Genomic DNA, 5821 nt, shown 5'->3' with positions numbered 1-5821 from the left:
AATCAAACATACAGAATAACACTTGGTCATCTTACAGCAGGAAGGGTGGTAACTGACAGTGCTCTGAACTACGGTCTTTTTCCTTTGCTCAGTTCTATTTATACCGATCTCTACTGCATATTATCTATCTATCTATCTCTATCTATCTATCTATCTATCTATCTATCTATCTATCTATCTATCTATCTATCTATCCTATCTGTCTGTCTATCATCTATGTACATGAATTTCTTCTTCAGGTCTTATCTAATTCTTCAGTGTAAGTTTTAGAGAAATGTTGAGATGAGAGTGCTGATAATTGTATCTTTCTTCCGTGTTCATTTGAGCAAGAAGTTTCTGCCATCCATTTTATGCATCAGGCTTTGTACTGACTAGTTCCCATCATCATGCCATGTGATACGTGTCTTTGTGTACATGATGGGATTATATTTACAGAGCAGTGTTACATTTGATCTATCCATTTATAAATGAGCACTTACAACTGAAATTCAGCACTGTGTTTTACAGACTTTGCAGCACATAGAGAATTTCTCTTTATATTGTTCTGTCAACTATAAAAATATATTTCACGATATTGAATCATTTTCTCCATTCTTGGTTTTAACACATTTGGACAGAGAATAGCACTGAACTTTTGTAAACAACTTTATGCTGTACAACAACTCCATGTTTATAAAACACATACTCTGATGAGTCCTGGATGACATCTTCACTAGGAAAATATTTTACTGGGTGTGAGGGACCATCACATTGTGGATTTATTTATTTTTCTTAACAGTGAGCATATATGTATTTTGTTCCCCTATACTGTATCAATATTTTTTCTGCTCAAAATATGTTTGCATTGCGTAGTTATTCTATGTATAGACTGTGAAGAGTCATTCAAATGTCCTGGCTCAAAGAACTCTCTGTGGGATATAAATCTCTGTTTATAGTAGCTTCTAAAATTTTCCTTACCTGAGTCACTCAAAAGGACAATTTTTGGAAATATCTGTCAACACTTTAAAAGGTTGTCAGTGTTCCCTATTCTTTCAGGCGTTCATGTTCACTTGATGGGATGTTGGAATGGTGTGTCTTGAGGTCTTCCAGCTAGAAGGCCCCTGAGGAGTAAAGCTGTCTGGAGCTCTGTAATCACCATGGACAGCCCTGACAAGGAAAAGTCCCTCCTGAGCCTTCACTTTGTATTCACTTCTTGTATCTCTATCTACTGAAACCCTTTCGGCTCATTTTATCTTTGGCAGCCTTCCATTTTTGAAGGGTGTTTTTGTTGGGTCAGATGTGGCAACTAATAGGTCTCTTTTCTTTTTTTCTACTTCCATGGTTTTCTACTTCCATAGTCCCTGACCTGAAGTCTACTTCTTCGTTCTTACCTTTATTGCTCTCTCACTTTGCTCCCTTTCTCCCTTGTTTATATTGAAGGAACATTCTCCCTCTTTTAAAGATTTATTTTGATGTTTTAAATTATGTGTTTGTGTGAGTCTTCATGTGGTACTTGAACATGAGTGTGAGTGAGAGGCCAGAGGCATCAGATCCTACAGGAACTGGCATGAGAGACAATCGTGAACCAATCCACCTAACCTGGATGCTGAGAATTAAACAGGGATCCTCTGGAAGGACATCAAGTAATCTTGACTGCTGAACCATCTCTCCAGCCTCTCTCCTACTTCTTTCTAGACTATCAATGTTAAGTAAAGGATTTACATATGTGAAACATAATTTTTTTTCTATAGTGGAATTGTTTGTGCTTGTTTGTTTTGTTTTCACTCTAAGAACAAGAGGCAGCAGCCATGTTTGCAAACACTGTTTTGTTTGTTTGTTTACTTTGAGAAAAAAAATCACATTGTCTCTGAGACTTGATCTCTCCATTCATGAAGGGAGATGTTTAATCCCCATCCTCTGCAGTGATTCAAAATTTAACTATGCAGTGTATTTACTAAGTCTTCTCAGAAATTCACCTTCTTAAGGAGCTGATACTCCAAGGAAAAAAGGGTGAAGCGGGACTGAGAACCTCACCAGTGCTACCCTGATGATCTGTAGCAAGGCACAGCAGCCCACTACAGAAGCATCTGCTATCAACATTTAGCTAAGAGCTGGACAGTGTGGGACCTGCCTCTGAGCCAATCATAGAAAGGAGAAAGGACAAACCATTCACTTGATTCTCCCATGACTACCATTGTTGTCTGTCAGATTTTTCCCTGAAGAGAAAGTCCACCAGCCCTTCCAAATAGCTCTTCCAAAGCTGTGGAAGAAACCAGACAATGGAACATGTGATGTGATGCTTCATCTAAACTGAGATATATCTGGGTGTCCAGGGCTGTGCTCTGCCACTGTGGTGGCTGAGGTGCCTGCCGTTGGAGAGCTGAGGTTCTCCCAGACATATGATGCCAAAAGGCCAAGGTCAGTGCCACTGGCTCCAGTTAATACTCCCTGATGGTTGACCATTAAAAACATGTAAGTAAAAGGAGAGTGGGCATAAGGGCATTTGGAGAGCTGATTCAGTATTTAAGAGCACAAACATCCTACAGAGAACCGTGGGTTGTTTCCCAGCACCCACATGGTGGCTAACTGTTGATCAAATCAGTAACACTGACACAAGGCCATCTTCTGACTTCTGCAGTCACCTGTATGTATGGGATATACATGCGTGCATCCGGGCACACAGATGGCATGCAAAAAGTTATACAGAAATAAGCAAAGTCAAGGATGAATCTCCCGATTTTTTAAAAAAATATATGCGATTTTTATACTGTATTATAATATGCCAAAATATCTTATTAGCTAGGAGCTACTTTATACAATGGAAGTTTAAAATGCCTTTACAAAATTATCAAAGTGATAATAGAGGGAATTAAGTTATACACACGAACTTAATGTTCAGCAGGGAACACTTGCTCCTGGGTATGGGAGGCTTGGCCCATCCTGGTAGGAAAGATGTGGTAGAGCAGAGACATTTAGCCTGCAGTAGGCCAGGAGCCAAGAAAAGGGAAGGGGAGCACTCTACTCACTCTACTGGCCTTTCCTCTTTCCTTTGCAGTCCACCTAGCCCCTCACCATGAGATCATGCAGCACACATTCCAAATGAATCTTGCCCCTCTGCTAATCCTCCCCACATCCTTGCCTCACCCTCACATATCCACCCCCCAACGAGCACAATCATAGATCTACCTCATCTGATCTTAGTGGAAACACCCCATCCCCCCTACCCCTCACTCCTTACCCAACCATTCCCTCCACCTACCTCTATGCATGTGCACACACACACACACACACACACACACACACACACACACACACACACACACAGATATGCATCATCTGGTCTCAGTGATTCTAAATCCAGTCAAATTGACCATAAAGACTATCACAAGCATCTACTCAGTACCCAAAAGTGTTTCTGAATCTTGCTGACACAGAGGAGTTGTTCTCAACCTGTAGGTCATAACCCTTTTGGGGGTCCAATGACCCTTTCACACAGGTTGCCTAAGGCCATCAGAAAACATAGATATTTACATTGCAATTCATAACAGTAGCAAAATTACAGTTATGAAATCGTAACAAAAATAATTTTATGATTGAGGTCACCACAGCATGAGGAACTGTATTAAAGTGTCAGTACTACTTCAGGAAGGCTGAGAACCACTGATCTAGGAGATCATGGCTTGAAAGTGGAGGAGAGGGCAGGGACATTTGTGATTTCAAGGGGGAAGAGGTTGTGATGGGCAAAGCTGGAGAAGTGCTAAGGTGGAGAGCACAATGTAAACACAGCATGCTCTGTGAAACATCTTTCCTCCAGCCCCACTCGGACACAGAATCAGACAAACAGAATTACTAGGAACTGTATGTAAGCAAGGTAGGAGTTTGCTGATTGAAATTCGAAGGAGAAGGCAGTTTGATTTGTGAATCCTTAACTGGCTAGGGTGGAGGGCATGAAAGAATATATAAATTAGTAAATAAGTGGAAGACTGTAATAGAAGATAAAGTGTATTAAGCATGAGCTTGAGAAGATGAAGCTTGTGATATGGAAAGCCAGGAATTAATGGTATAAGAATAGAATGATTGGAACTGTATATTCTAGGTATGATATAATTATTGAAGTGTTGAAGTGAGATGGCAAAAAAAAATCTTATGAAAGCATGAGATATGAATTAGAATATCTAGAACCCAGATTCTAGGTAGTTGCTAATATCAGGAGCCCTATGGCAGGTCCCAACACCCACCAAAAGTGTAAATCATATGCATGCAGCTAACCAAACACACAAACTTTCACATATAAGCCAAGTTGTCCCCAAAGTACATAGTCAGTGCGCAGCAGAATGCCAGAAACTTCTATTTGCATAGTCTTGAGACAAGGCTCCCTTTAGATTCCAGAAGGGGAAAATTATATTCATCATTCCATTGTAGTTAGAATTTGTATCTAATTAAATTAAGGAACAGATTGACTAGCTTAACATATTCCAATGTTCATATGGCATTGAAAATCCTTTGGTTGGCAGCTGTGTAAATCAGCAGGAAATCAGGCAGAGTCAGGGAGGAAATGAATATTTAGAAGTGGAAATAGCAATGCTATTTCTAAATGCCCCTTACTGCTTGCTTACACAGAGACACTGGTAATTAAGGCATGATTTTAATAAGGCATTAATACATTATTAAAATATGATAATAATTAAAACATCTTATTTTCAATGTGCTTCTGCTTAAACTTCATATCTCCCCTTCTCAATTTTAAGTAGCTAAACATATAAAAGAAATTGAACACTTTAGGAGTCTGGATCTCTCCTTCCATCATGGGTTCCAGGAATCAAACTTAGATGGTCATGTTCAGTGGCAGGTGTCTTTACCCACTGAGGCATCCACCCTCTGCAGGATTTTGTAAATTCATGAATGAAATAGACTCACCATTAATTCTTCACTGAGTACTTTACTCTTCAGTAGTTTCCCAAATTGAAAAATACTATTGTTTTAAGTTTGGGTTCTATTTTATTTCTTAATAAAGTATTTTCCAAAATATGCTAGCTACAAGGTGACCTCCCGTAGATCTGTTTATTTTTTGCTTTTTAAAAATTTGTTCATTTAGGAATTTTGCTTATATTTATTTTGTTTTAGAACATTCTTATTTTGCTTTTGTTTATTTGTGTATTTTGTTTTAAAACATCTTTCAAGGTATGTGAATGGTAAAGCGAAACAGTTACAGTATCCAGATACAATGTTTCATTATTCTTGGTTTCAGGCTGTCTCAGTCAGCGTTCCATTGCTGTGAAGAGACACCGTGACTGTGGCAACTCTTTTAAAGAACAGCATTTCATTGGGGCTGCCTTGCAGTCTCAGAGGTTTTGTCTGTTCTCATCATGGTTGCAGGCAGGCAGGCAGGCATAGTGCTGGAGAAGTAACTGAAAGTTCAACATCTGGATGTACAGACAGCAGAGAGAAAGAGCCATTGGGTTTGGCTTGAGTTCTTGAAACCTCAGTCCATCCTCACTTCCTTCAACAGGCCACACTTCCTAATCCTTTCAAGTAGTGCTGCTCCTTAAGTATTTGAATATATGAACATGGGGTCATGCTCATATATCTTCTTCAAGCCACCATACAGGTTATTGGCAAGTAGACATCTCTTGACTTTTTTTTTTAACTTTTTTTTATTAGATATTTTCTTTATTTACATATAAATTGCTCCATCCCCAGTTTCCCCTTCCAAAAACAAAGAAACAAACAAAAACAACAAAAACAAACCCCTGTTGCCTTCCCCCTCTCCATGTCTGCCACCCCACCCTCTCCCACTTATTGGCCCTGGTATTCCCCTACACTGGGGCACAGAACTTTCACA

This window comes from Mastomys coucha, unplaced genomic scaffold (assembly GCF_008632895.1).
Source record: "Mastomys coucha isolate ucsf_1 unplaced genomic scaffold, UCSF_Mcou_1 pScaffold16, whole genome shotgun sequence".
Classification (NCBI taxonomy): Eukaryota; Metazoa; Chordata; class Mammalia; order Rodentia; family Muridae; genus Mastomys; species Mastomys coucha.
Note: the sequence above shows the minus strand (reverse complement) of the source record.